The sequence below is a fragment of the Heptranchias perlo genome, unplaced genomic scaffold (genome assembly GCF_035084215.1).
Source record: "Heptranchias perlo isolate sHepPer1 unplaced genomic scaffold, sHepPer1.hap1 HAP1_SCAFFOLD_44, whole genome shotgun sequence".
Classification (NCBI taxonomy): domain Eukaryota; kingdom Metazoa; phylum Chordata; class Chondrichthyes; order Hexanchiformes; family Hexanchidae; genus Heptranchias; species Heptranchias perlo.
This window is the reverse complement of record NW_027139453.1, coordinates 12108838-12122357: the sequence shown is the minus strand read 5'-3', so window position 1 is coordinate 12122357 and position 13520 is coordinate 12108838. Positions and strand designations below refer to the sequence as shown.

The window sequence follows — 13520 nt, the reverse complement described above, 5'->3', positions numbered from 1 at the left end:
AAGGGGTGTAAGTGATGTTAAAGTTATATAAAACTCTGGATAGACCACATCTCGAGTACTGTGTTCAGTTCTGGACACCGCAAATCAGGAAGGACATATTGACCTTCGAAGGGGTGCAGAGCAGTTTCACCAAAATATTACTGGGGCCAATAGGGTTAAATTTTGAGGACAGAATCCACATACGATGCTTGCATTCCCTTAAATATTGTGGTGTTTAAGATGATTAAAGGAGTTGATCGTGTAGATAGAGAGAAAATATTTCCTCTGGTGGGAGAGTCAAGAACAAGGGGGCATAACCTTTAAATTAGAGCCAGGCAGTTCAGGGTTCATGTCAAGAAATAGTTCTTCACACAGAGAGGACTAGAAATCTGAAACACTCTGCCCCAAAAAGCTGTTGAGGCTGGGCCAATTGAAAATTTCACGACTGAGATTGAGAGATTTTTGTTTGGCAAGCCTACGACGGGTTAGGGAACCAAGGTTGTAGATTGAGTTAAGACACAGGCCAGCCATGATCCAATAAAATGATGGAACAGGCTCGAGGGGCTGAATCACCTACTTCTGCTCCTACGTTGCTATAAACCTTAAAGTTAGGGTTTGCGTTAGGGTGACCCTAACCCATTCACACACACACATTCTTCAATATAAATCTCACACTCATTCATACCCATACTTCATTTTTCAACGTCATACTCAAATGTATACTCCGATATTTTATAAAGCAAAAGCGCAGTCATATCCACATACCCAGTTTAAAACTTCCGCTGGTCCTGTTTGGAGCTCTCACGAAAGTCTGCACACTGAACGGTTAACTGTTTTCCAGACGCTGTCCGCATTGCTTTGTTTTGGATTTGCTGCCTTCTGCTGACGGCAGGCGATTAATTCGAGCGCGATATCGCCCCGAGCGGCGAAAGCTGCTTCTGACGGATGTCTCCGTCTCCAGGAGCTGGACGGGATTGGAAAGCTCTTGTGTCACACGAAGTGCCTGAAGAGCCCATATAAACTTGAAGGTCATCAGTGCGCTGACTACAGCCTGAGGTTCAATAATAGCGTGTCTGGCATCAACTTAAAGGCGCTGTGTTGGAAATAGGTTGGGGGTCACAGTTTGTTTTTGGAGGAAACTGAACAGAAATCATTCAAGATGGCAGATTTTCTTTGCTGCATCATAATAAACAATATCTTGCTATAAATTTGTCTCATTAGTTCCCCAGTGTCAGAAGGAGAATTCTCTGATCTCCTCATTTATTTCGTATAAGAAACAAACACAAGCAGGCGTCTTAAATTAGAATCAACTCACACATTGACACAGATAAACAGAGCGAGAGACACTGGCAGTATCGGGAAACCTGCGGGAAATAGGCAAGAGAAGCGATGAGGATACTCCTCAAACCAACCTTCTCTGCTGTGCGGTAGCTGATCGATCTCGGTGATTTGGCGCCGTGGTTTAGCTGGTCAAAGCACTTGTTTAATAAATAGGACATCCTGGGTTCGCTTTATCGCGGGGCCTTTCTATTACCTCAGTGATATTTATTCATTGTGAGTTTAAGGAAAAAATATCCGAGCGCGCGATTTGTAATAGTACGGGAGCCAACAAGGTAAGGATTCTGGAATTACTGTGTGTAAGCGCCCCTTCATTGTTCAACAGGCATCTCATAGAATGTGTCCAGAATACATTTCACCGATACTGCTCTGAAGGGCTGATTTTACAAACTTACTTCCTTACAACCAGCAACCCATCTCCTACTCAAGGGTGCGAAGCGAAACTGGTTTCAAAGTCGTTTTCGATGTTCAGCTTTTATCCGCAACGTGCAATTGGTAGAAACTCTTTCACAACACATCTTAGTATCAATGAGAATGTCAGGCACAGGACGTTAGGGATGGAACCGCCTCTTACAATAAATACAAAGTATAATCGATTACAAAGTGAAAAAGCCAATCCAATCTCTCAGTCTCTCTCTATGAGTGGACATAAACCACCAGAAGATGACAGAACAGTTTAGTTTGTTTCATTTTCCTTCTGGTGAGTACAGTTGAAGAGAATGATCGCTGTGTTCTGCTGGACAAATTACCGGAATGAGCAGTGTATCTGGTTCCGACGGTACCCAGTAAACCATCCACGTGCATATCTGATATTTACACTGATAGCTTCCTCCCGCACTAATTACAGGAAACTTTTGTCTCACGGTTCAACCACACTTCAGAAGTCCAGAAACACAAAGAATGGTAAACGCCTCCTGATGATGTCAAATAGAGATGAAAGAAGTTTGCAGGTTTAGAGAATCATAGAATGATACGTTCTTACAGAACAGAACGAGGCCCTTCGTCCCGTCGGGCCCGTGCCGGTTCTTTGAAAGAACTGTCCAATTCAATCCCACTTCCCAGCTTTTTCCACATTGTCCTGCAAATTAGTCCTGTTCAAGTACATGTCCAATTGCCTTTTGAAAGGTCCTATCGAGCCTGATAGGCACTTTCAGGTAATGCGTTCCAGATCTTCATAACCCTCCGTGTGAAAAAATCTCTTCATTTCCCCTCTAGTTCGTTGGCCAATTATTTTAAATCTATTACCTCTGGTTACCGACACACTTGCCAAAGTGAACACTTTCTCCCTACTTGCTCTATCAAAACCCCTCATTATTTTGAATACCTCCATAGGTATCCCATAACCTTCTCTGCTCTAATGAGAACAATCCTAGCTTCTCCAATCTCTCCACATAACTGAAGTCCAACTTCGCTGGTATCATCCTGGAAAACCTCGACTGTGCCCTCTCCAAGACCTTGACATCCTTCCTAATGAGTGGTGTCCAGAATTGTACGCAATACTCCAGCTGAGGCCTAACCGGTGTATAATAAATGTTTCGCAAAACTTTATTGCATTCATACTCTATGCCTCCATTAATAAAGCCCAGGATCCCATATGTTTTTTACAGCCTTCTCAACTTGTCTTGCCACCTTCAAAGATGTGTGCACATATACCCCCAGATCTTTCTGTTCCTGCTCGCCCTTTAAAATTGTACGATTTCATTTATATTGCCTCTCCTCATTCTTCCAGCAAATGTATCACTGCACTTCTCTGCGTTAAATTACATCTGCCATGCGTCTACCCATTTTACTAGTCTCTCTGTGTCCTCCTGAAGACTGTTACTATTCGCCACATTGTTTACCACGTTTCTAAGTTTCGTGTCTGCTGAAAACTTTAAATTATATACTGTTTACCTAAGTTCAGGTCATTTATATGCACCAGTCCTAGATCATACTGTGTCACTGTCTGTTTAATCGTGGTGTCCTGTCGTTCCGGATCATTCTGTATCTGTTGAGAATGGGTCTGCCGTCAGTGCAGGATCATTCTGTGTCTATGTCTGTTTAAAATGGGTCTGCCGTCAGTGCCGGATCATTCTGTGTCTATGTCTGTTTAAATGTGATGTGCACTCAATCCCGCATCATTCTGTGTCGATGTCTATTTAAAAGGAGTGTGCAGTCAATACCGGATCATTTTGTGTCGATGTCTTTTACAAAGGTGCGTTCTCAGTCCCAGATCATTTTATGTTTGTATCCATTTGAAAGGGATGTGCAGTCAGTCCCGAATCATTCTGTGCCTGTTTAACGGTGGAAGAGCGATCAGGCTGGAAAATACTCTAGGGCACAGGGAGCAAGCAGGAGCGAGGGGTTAGATACAGGCTTCATGTGGGGAGAATACTTTAGTTGGAGTTGATGGGTTAAATGCTCTGCTCGTCTACCTGGCACATCCTGTCAGCGAAACTCACATGTTAAGCCTTTAAGTTGGGTCCAATTTCACAATCTTGTGATCTGAAAGATAAAGAACTGACAGCTTAGTCCACCTGTCAACTGATCAGCAGTCATACAGGACGGAAGCAACTTTTCCCAGGATATTTTCAGAGACCGGTCAGTCCCCGTGTGTGTGATGATAAAATGTAGCAAACTCTTTGCCAAAACTGATGAAATCGCTGCTCTCGGTCCTTGGGGTCCTGGTGTTGAATTAGTCCATCACTGCTTGAAGTGGGCTCGGTGGAAGAGAGATCAATTTAAGTGTTATATTAAAGGGCACGAGGAGGGAACAGGAGAGGGGGCAGATTTAGAGCTCCTGTGGAAGCAATAGTGGGGGTGGAGTTAACCATTAAATGTCCAGCTTTTGCACCTGGCACAATCTGTCAGATGAGCTCATGTTTCAAACCCTGAAGTTGGGCCAAAAACACAACCTTGTGATCTGAAAGATAGAGAACTGCCAACTGAGGCAAGCTGCCAACTGATCCACCGTCACACGGAAGGGAAAGTCCTGTTCCCAGGATATTTTCAGAAAGTCACTCCCCTTTTATGTGATTATAAATACAGCAAACTCTCTAAGTCCAGATACAAAATTTGTGATCTCCAGCCGTCTGATCCTGACTCTGAGGTACTCAGCGGAAGATGGCGAAAGTTCTAATTTTGGTATTTGTATTCCTGGTGCTGACTCAGTCCATCACTGCTCGAATGCGGTTCGGTGGAGGTGTTGGAGGTGGCGGAATATCATTCTTTGCAAGAAGTAAGTTTCTTTGATCTCTCAACACCAATTTTTGTTTAAACTATTTTATTCTCAGACTGAAGCTCACGGTTCGATTGCTTCAATGAACATTATTGTAATATTGTAAGAATGAATGAAGAATATTAATCTGAACCAGTTCCACAGGAAAATCGTCCGATTGTTTAGTCGGTACCTGAGCGGGGAGTGGGAATGGTGGGTGTTGTGTGAGGATCCAAACAGACCAAGAATTAAAGCACAAATTACTGGCCAGTGCCGAGTTACCGGATCTCAGCCGGAGAATTGACCTGTTTGGGAAAGTCTGTAATTGGCTTCAGTACCCAGGTACTGTGGAGGGGGAAACTCACAGTTCCTGCTCCCGATCGGTGTTACCTGCTGTAAAATGTGAGTGTGCGGACGGTAGCTCCTTCAGTCCCTTTCCCCCACACTCGCTGCTCAGACCCACAGACAAAGAATAGTGAATTGGGATCGATACTGGAGGCGTCTGAGGAACCGATCCCCAGAGATGAGTCAGATTTTCATAACATAAGGGGAGGGGATTGGATCAAAAGGGTTTCAAAATAGGTTTCTGAATTCGAATAATTCTGCAGCCTTCATAGAGATCAGGATATGAGGACACTAAATAAGTGGAGGAGTCAAGCGGTGAAACTATCAATTTTCAGGAGCCGGGTGTCAGTTTACCTCAGTTGGGAGTTGAGTGAACAAGTTAAGGGTTGATGTCCCACTCCAGTACATACAGCCCAGCACTGGGGGAGTGCAGCACTGTTGGAGGTGTCATCTTTTGAATGAATCGTTAAACGGAGACCTTGTCTACCTGTTCATGGGGCTGGAAACACTTGGTCGCATTATTTGAAGAGCTGGGAGTTCTCCTGGTTTCTTGGAACAACATCACTCTCTCAACTAACATCACCAGAAACTCCCCACACTGTCAAATCTCATTTGCTGTTTGTGGGACTTTGCTGTGAGCAATTTGGTTACAAAACAGTGTCGGTACTTCAGAAATAATCCTTTGTCTGTGAAACTCTTCGGGCCCTTCTGTTAACGGGAAAGGCTCCATATAAATGTGAGATCATTCTTTTCTTTGACTCTAGTCTCAGAAAGCGCGAACGGTGGGCTCCATTCTGTGGAAAAACTATTGGGCTGCCCTTGAGAACAAAGAGTGAGTCTCTACCGGTCGGGGAGGGGTCAGGGTGAGGTTTAATGAAGTACAAATGAGCTGAGGTTCATGTGTGGTCCAGAGTCAGTCCCAGTAACACGGACAGACTCAGCTTCATGTTTTCTCATTGTTCTCCCTCCCTCTATGTCCAGAACGGTCAATTAATTAACTCTTCATTTTGGATTTTAGATGGCAACGATATATGCCGCCCTCTTGTAGGAATGTGTCGTTTCGGATCCTGTCACACAAACGAGGAGACTCTGCCGAAATTCTGCGGCGATGGGTTACAATGTTGTAGACCGAAAGAGTGAAAGATCCAGTGATGGATTCTCACCAGCCCGAGCTCTCCAAGTTCTCACTGAATGAAACCTTCCTTCACGGGGAGCAGGCTCTGTTTGATTGTGTAAATCCCACAACCCCTGACCCTGTATTACTGCTGTCTGAATAATGGGCTGTATTCAGAAATAAATCTCACTGCATTGATCACAGCTTCATATCCGTGTCTTGTTTCTCTTTTGGATCATTGTGTCCGAGGTGTTCAGGGGTCTTATGAGGCTGCGGGAAGATGTGGGAATTGTAGGTAATGGGAAGAGGAGACCACAGCAGGGAATCTCTGAAAGTGCCTAATCACACATTCAGAAAGTTACTGAGATAAGATAGGTGTCCCAGAGTGTCAGCTCTCTGACCGTTCAAGGTTCAAGATTGGAAGGAGACGCGCATTGCATCAGGCCCATCAGATTGTTTGATCGGACATTGAAGCGGGAGCTTTACTCTGAATCTAACCCGTGCTGTACCTGCCCTGGGAATGTTTGATGGGACAGTGTAGAGGGAGCTTTATTCTGTATCTAATCCGTGCTGTTCCTGCCCTGGGAGTATTTGATGGGGGCAGTGTAAATGGAGCTTTACTCTGCTTCTAACCCTTGCTGTACCTGCCCTGGGAGAGTTTGACGTGTCAACGCAGAGGGCGATTGACCAGAGACCCATGTGTCGCTGGCAGTATAACTCGATGCTGCTGGATGAACCTGCTCTGACATCAGTAACTGTCTCAAAATCAATACTTCTTGAGCAAAATTTTATGGGTTCAAAATCTGTGATTATAATCCAACAGCGCTCTTATCATAGAAGAATAAAAATTATAAGAAATATTTAACTGTGCACGGAAGCAGGGACAAAATCTGTTCCACCTTCTGTCTCTCTCTCCCTGCCTCTGCCAAATCCCTCGGTCTCGTTTTATCTCACTCTTTCCCTCTTTGACTTATTTTATTTCTCTCTATGCTTTTCTTTCTCTGCCTCTGATTTCTCTGCCTCTGTTTATTTATCTCTCGCCCTGTCACTCCCTGCCTCGTTCTCCCTCTTTCATTCACCTTTACGGGGATTCTTTTTTCTTTCTCTCAATTCCTCTCTCTCTACCTCTCGCTTATTTCACTCTGCCTCGTCTCTCTTACACTTCCTGCCTTCCTCTCTTCTCTATCTCACGTTCCCTCTTCTTGCCTCGCACTAATTCCCCCTCACTCCATCTGTATCGTCCCTCTTTCTTCTCTCTGCCTCGTTGTTTCTCGCCACTTCTGTCGATTTCCTGTCTCTCTCTCCTCTTTCTATCTCTGCCTCATTCTCTTCCTTTCCATCTCTGCTGCTGTATCTTCCCTCCCTCCTTTCTATCTCTCTGCCTCATTCTCTCTCTCCTACCCTCTCTTCTCTCTCACGCTCTCTCTAAGTCTCTTTCTCTCTTATTTCCACCTGACACTGTTTCCTAGCTGCCTTTCACTTACTCACTTTCTCTCTCTGTCCTTGTCTTCTTTCTAAGTTAAGAAGTTGCCTGAAAGGAGGTGAAACGAAGGTTCACAAGGTTAATTCCGGCTCCCTGGATTCATCTTTGTTTGTGGAAATACGCTTGGCAGAATAGCAGGTATTGCTTGCCAGCTATTCAAACATTTCAGATCAAATTAGAAAATGAACAAACAGATTCAGTTACAGAGACCTACTGTAAAAATGATGAAAAACAAGGTCCAGAAGATTTACAGAGAGAAGCAAATCAGAGGCATGTATAATTCCTGGATAAAGAAGAGGGTGTATATGTCACTTGAAGATGGAAGGTAATAAAATTAGTTCAGGAATCGAGGTTGGATGAGAAGTGGGGGCAGAGGTGCGGCACAACTTAGAACCAAAAGCAGGCTTCCCTCTCGAGCAATGGCAAAGTCTTCCAGGACCACAGGCCACTGGTGGGCCTTGCACATCCTGAGCAGCTCATTTGCGAACTAGGGGTGCAACAGGAATATCCAAACACAAACAATTTCACACTGATGCAACAGGACTATCCAAACACAAACAATTTCACACTGACCCCAGCCTGTACTCTGAACACATTGAATGAGCTGATCACAGCTTCTGCACCCCTAGTTCGCAAATGAGAGAGAGAAGGTGAGCACAAGAAGAGAAACAGAGACAGAGGGGAAGACAGAGAAAGACATTGGGGAGAGGGAGAGAAACTGACAGAGTGCCAGACAGAGAGAGAAACAGAGAGAGAGAGAGAGAGAGAAACATGGGAGACAAACAGAGAGAGGGTGAGACCGCGACAAAACGAATGATAAAAACATGACAGAGAGAGAGAGTAGAATGAGAGAGAGAGAGAGTCCGAGAGAGAATAAGGATCAGAGCATCACAGGGAGGGGAAATCACCACATTACCGGAAAGGTGTGATTGCACAAGAGGGGAGGCAGGTGAAATTGACGAGGATATCGCCAGGGCTGGATAATTTTAGCTGTGGGACAGAATTGGTTTTCTTCGGAACAAAGGAGGCTGAGACGAGATTTAATTGAGGTGCATGAAATTATGACGGGAGTAGATAGAGTGGATTGAGGTGACTGGATGATTGACAGCTGCAGACTGCAGACTGCAGTCAGTCTCCCTGGGGAAGACAGGGGATTGATTGACAGCTGCAGACTGTCGACTGCAGGCAGTCTCCCTGGGCAAGACAGGGGATTGATTGACAGCTGCAGACTGCAGACTGCAGGCAGTCTCCCTGGGGAAATGTGGGTTGATTGACAGCTGCAGACTGCTTGTGGTTGGTTGCATGCAGGAAGTTCCCTCCAACGGTTTGTTTGATTGGCAGCTGCAGAGGATTTGTTTCCCGGGAACGCCATCAATGCAAAGTAAAATGAAAGCACAACAGCCACCGTTCTGCCATGGTCGATTAGCTCCGTTGTTTAAAGCGTGCTATTGATATTACAAAGATGGCGGGCTCAATACCTGTTAAGGTAGTGAACCTTCTTTTTATTAAGAGCGCAGTTTCTGCTCTTTGTTTTTGAGCGAATTATAAATGCAAAGTTTGGAAGGAAATTCACTCAGAACAGAGCATCGGAGAAGCATTTTCACGTTGGTGCTGTCAGTCCCGGATCATTCTGTCCCTGTTTAAAAGGGTGTGCTGTCAGTCCCGGATCATTCTGTCCCTGTTTAAAAGGGGTGTCCTGTCAGCCCGGGATCATTCCGTGCCTGTTTAAAAGGGGTGTGCTGTCAGTCCCAGATCATTCGGTATCTGTTTAAAAGGGATGTGCTGTAAGTCACGGATCATTCTGAGTCTGTTTAAAAGGGGTGCGCTGTCAGTCCCGGATCAATCTGCCCCAGTTTAAAAGGGGTGTTCTGTCAGTCCCGGGTCATTCTTCGCCTGTTAAAAAAGAGTGTCCTGTCAGTCTTGGGTCGAAGACTCAATTTACTGTTCAGAGCCTAAACCCGTAGACGGCTCGTTCACACTGGAGATCACAACCCACTGAGGGGAACTGGGGCATGAAAAGCTTTCAATTAATGAAACAAATACTTCAAACAGGAAGTATTGACCCTACACAGAAATACGGAGATCAGAGGAGAGAACAAGCTGGATGTCTTTTCTCTGGAAATGAGAAGACTGAGGAGTGACGTCATAGAAGTCTTTAAGTTTAATGAAGGGTTTGATGGGGTAGACGGAGAGAAGATGATTCCACCCGCGGAAGGGAGCAGAACTAGGGGTTATAAATCTAAGATAGTCACTAATAAATCCAATATTAATTCAGGAGACACTCCTTTCCCCAGGGAGTGGAGAGAGTGAGCAACTGGCTACCACAAACGAGTTGAGGCGACGAGCAAAGATGCTTTTAAGGGGAAGCTAGATAAATACACGAGGGAAAAGGGAATCGAAGGATATGTTGATTGGGTTCGATGAACAAGGGTGAAAGGAGGATCATGTGTCGCATAAACAACGGCATGGACTCTTTGGGACGAGTGGCTTGTTTCTGTGCTGTACAGTCTATGTCGTGGTAAGAGAAAGAGAGAGAGTAAAGGGAGAAACAGAGAGTAGAGGGAGAGAGAGAGAGAGCACGAGAGAGACAGACAGAGACAGACAGAGAAAGAGATTGAGTTATAGGAACAGAATATCGAGAAAGAGAGGAGGGATAAGTAAATAGAGGCAGAAGGAGATGTTTTGGAAATGCCTGTGGGCTGTTGGCAGCTGAACAATAGCCACTTGTTGCTGCTTCAATGGACTTGTTCCAGGAAGAATGTCGACAATAACAGCAAATTGTATCTTAACATCAATCGGACTGAAAGACTGGAGCAGAGCATCGATGGAAGGGAGAATGACGAGAATGGGGGAAGGCATTGATCTCAGGGAAAGGCACAGGCTCCATCCCGGTCTCCGTCAGTAGATATCACCCGGTGTGGGATTGAGACCCACACACAGAGCATGGGAGAGTGCAGAGGGACTTTTACCCTGCATCTCACCTGTGTTGTAAAAGCCCAGGGAGTGTCTGATGGGACAGTGTGAAGGGAGCTTTACTCTGTATCTAACCTGTGTTGGACCTGCTCTTGGATTGTTTGATGGAACAGCGTAGAGGGTGCTTTACTCTATATATAACCCCGACTTCACCTGCGCTAGGAGTGTTTGATGGGAGAGTGTAGAGGGAGCTTTACTCTGTTTCTAACCCTGTACCTGCCCTGGGAGTGTTTGACGGGGCAGTGTAGAGGGAGCTTTACTCTATATCTAACCCCTACTTCACCTGCGCTGGGAGTGTTTGATGTGACAGTGACCCATTTATATCTGACCCATTTTATACCTGTCCTGGGAACAGTTTAAACGAAGGTGGTTGATATTGGCCATGCCTCATATACCAAAGCATTAAGTTCGTGACAGTGTTTATGTTGGTGAGCGCTGTTATTACAAAAATCTTTCTGTTCACAACGGAAGGTTCTGTCTCTCACTGGTGTTCAGTTACTCGAGCAGTTCCTTCACATGTCAGTGCTCAGTGTGGCAATTGTATCATTGGGGGCATCAATCCGAGTGCCCACCATCGTGCAGACACAGAGAGAGTAGATCGTAGTCCAGACAATGAGAGATGAAAACACAGTCCAGACACTGAGAGAAAAGATCAGACCGGGCCTTGAGAGAGGAGATCACAGTCCATACACTGAGAGAGGAGAACACAGTCCAGACATTGAGAGAGGTGATCACAGTCCATACACTGAGAGAGGAGATCGCAGTCCAGACACTGAGAGTGGAGAACACAGTCCACACACTGAGAGAGGAGATCACAGTCCAGACACTGAGAGAGTGGATCACAGCCCAGAGAGTGAGAGAGGAGATCACAGTCCATAAACTGAGAGAAGAGAATAGAGTCCAGACGCTGAGAGAGGAGATTACAGTCCAGACACTGGGAGTGGTGATCACAGTCCAGAATCTGAGAGAGGTGATCACAGTCCAAACACTAAAAGGATATCACATTCCAGTCACTGAGAGAGGAGGTCACGGTCTAGACACTGAGAGAGAGGATCACAGTCCAGACACTGAGAGAGGAGATCACAGACCAGACACTGAGAGAGGAGATCACAGTCCAGACACTGGGAGAGGTGATCACAGTCCAGACACTGAGAGAGGAGATCACAGCCCGCGCACAGAGAGAGGTGATCACAGCCCAGAATCTGAGAGAGGTGATCACAGTCCAAATTCTAAAAGGATATCACATTCCAGTCACTGAGAGAGGAGGTCACGGTCTAGACACTGAGAGAGGTGATCACAGTCCATACACTGAGAGAGGAGAAGAGAGTCCAGACGCTGAGAGAGGAGATTGCAGTCCAGACACTGGGAGTGGTAATCATAGTCCAGAATCTGAGAGAGGTGATCACAGTCCAAACACTAAAAGGATATCACATTCCAGTCACTGAGAGAGGAGGTCACGGTCTAGTCACTGAGAGAGAGGATCACAGTCCAGACAGTGAGAGAGGAGATCACAGCCCGGACACAGAGAGTGGTGATCACAGCCCAGAATCTGAGAGAGGTGATCACAGTCCAAACACTAAAAGGATATCACATTCCAGTCACTGAGAGAGGAGGTCACGGTCTAGACACTGAGAGAGAGGATCACAGTCGATACACTGAAAAAGGAGATCACAGTCCAGAAACTGATAGAGGAGATCACAGACCAGGCATTGAATGAGGAGATCGCAGTCCATACACTGAGAGATGAGATCACAGTCCACACACTGATAGAGGAGATCACAGACCAGGCATTGAATGAGGTGATCACAGTCCAGACACTGAGAGAGGACATCACAGCCCAGACAGTGAGAGTGGTGATCACAGTCCAGAATCTGAGCGAGGTGATCACAGTTCTAACACTAAAAGATATCACAGTCCAGTCACTGAGAGAGGAGGTTACGGTCTAGACACTGAGAGAGAGGATCACAGTCCAGACACTGAGAGAGGTGATCAGAGTCCAGACACTGAGAGAGGAGATCACAGTCCAGACACTAAGAGAGGTGATGACAGTCCAGACACTGAGAGTATCAGAAGCAATTTTTTTTAAGAACAGGCACTCAAGGGTTATAATCTCTGGATTATTACCTGAGCCACGTGCAAATAGTTGTTGGGATTAGCAGATTAGAGAGGTGAATACATTGATGAAGGAGTGGTGTGGGAAGGAGAGTTTCCATTTCGTGGGACACTTGCACCTGTACTGGGACAGGAAGGAATTGTACCGTTGCAACCGGCTCCACCTGACCTCGGTGGGAACAGGGTCACAGCGCCATGGATAAATAAGGCCATAAACTCGTAAATGGGGGTAGGGCTCATTGGAAAAGTAATATAAATAAAAAATCCAGAATATAAAGGAAGAGAGTAGAGTGATAGTCAGAAATTATGCTTTAGGTACTACAGGTAAATGAAAAACTGAAAGATGTAAAGTAATTAAATCTGGAGATAGAAATAAGGAAAGTGTGAGAAATACAATATTACAATATGGGTAGGGTGTGTGGCCCAAATAAGCGTTCTTTGTACAAACGCATGGAGTATAAGCAACAAATTGAATGAAATTCGGGCACAAATTCAACTCACAGGGCACGACATGTTGGCCATTACTGAGGCATGGCTGCTCAACAGTCAGGAATGGGAACTGAATATATCAGGTTATAAGGTCATAGGAATGATAGAAAAAATGGGTAAAGGGGGAGGACTATCCTAAGTGATTAAGGATGTAATTACTTCATGATAAGAGAGGACATAACGAGAGGGAGGCAGGCAGTGGAAACTTTATGGGTAGAATTAGGAAATAGAAAAGGATTTAAGACCAAAGTGGGGGTTGTGTATCGACCCCCTTGTAGTAGCTGTGAAGCGGGACAATGTATAAATGCGGAGATTAGACACGCATATAGCAAATGCAGTGTGGTTTTAATGGGGATATATTTTAACCTTCATATGGAATGGGATAAACAGACGAGCTCATGTCAGACAGGTAACGAATTTCTTGAGTAGGTTCAGGAAAGCTTTCTGCAACAATATGTCCTGGGACCAACAAGGGTGCAGGCTTTACTCGA

General features: G+C 45.3%; 1 long non-coding RNA gene across 10 annotated transcripts in view; it reads right to left on the bottom strand.

Moving 5' to 3' along the window:
- The window catches only part of LOC137312965 (uncharacterized), a 131515-nt gene that overhangs the window by 2169 nt on the left and 115826 nt on the right, over window positions 1-13520 (bottom strand). For 4 of the 10 annotated variants that reach the window (XR_010960979.1, XR_010960970.1, XR_010960974.1 and 1 more), the window contains one exon: window positions 1988-3801. The exons of 1 other annotated variant lie outside the window; for it this stretch is intronic. This is a non-coding gene — a long non-coding RNA (uncharacterized lncRNA). Of the gene's footprint in view, window positions 1-744; window positions 3802-3926; window positions 4017-4055; window positions 4097-8956; window positions 9349-13520 lie in introns of those variants that run through there. 5 more of the 10 variants (XR_010960973.1, XR_010960977.1, XR_010960976.1 and 2 more) reach the window with 5 other exon arrangements.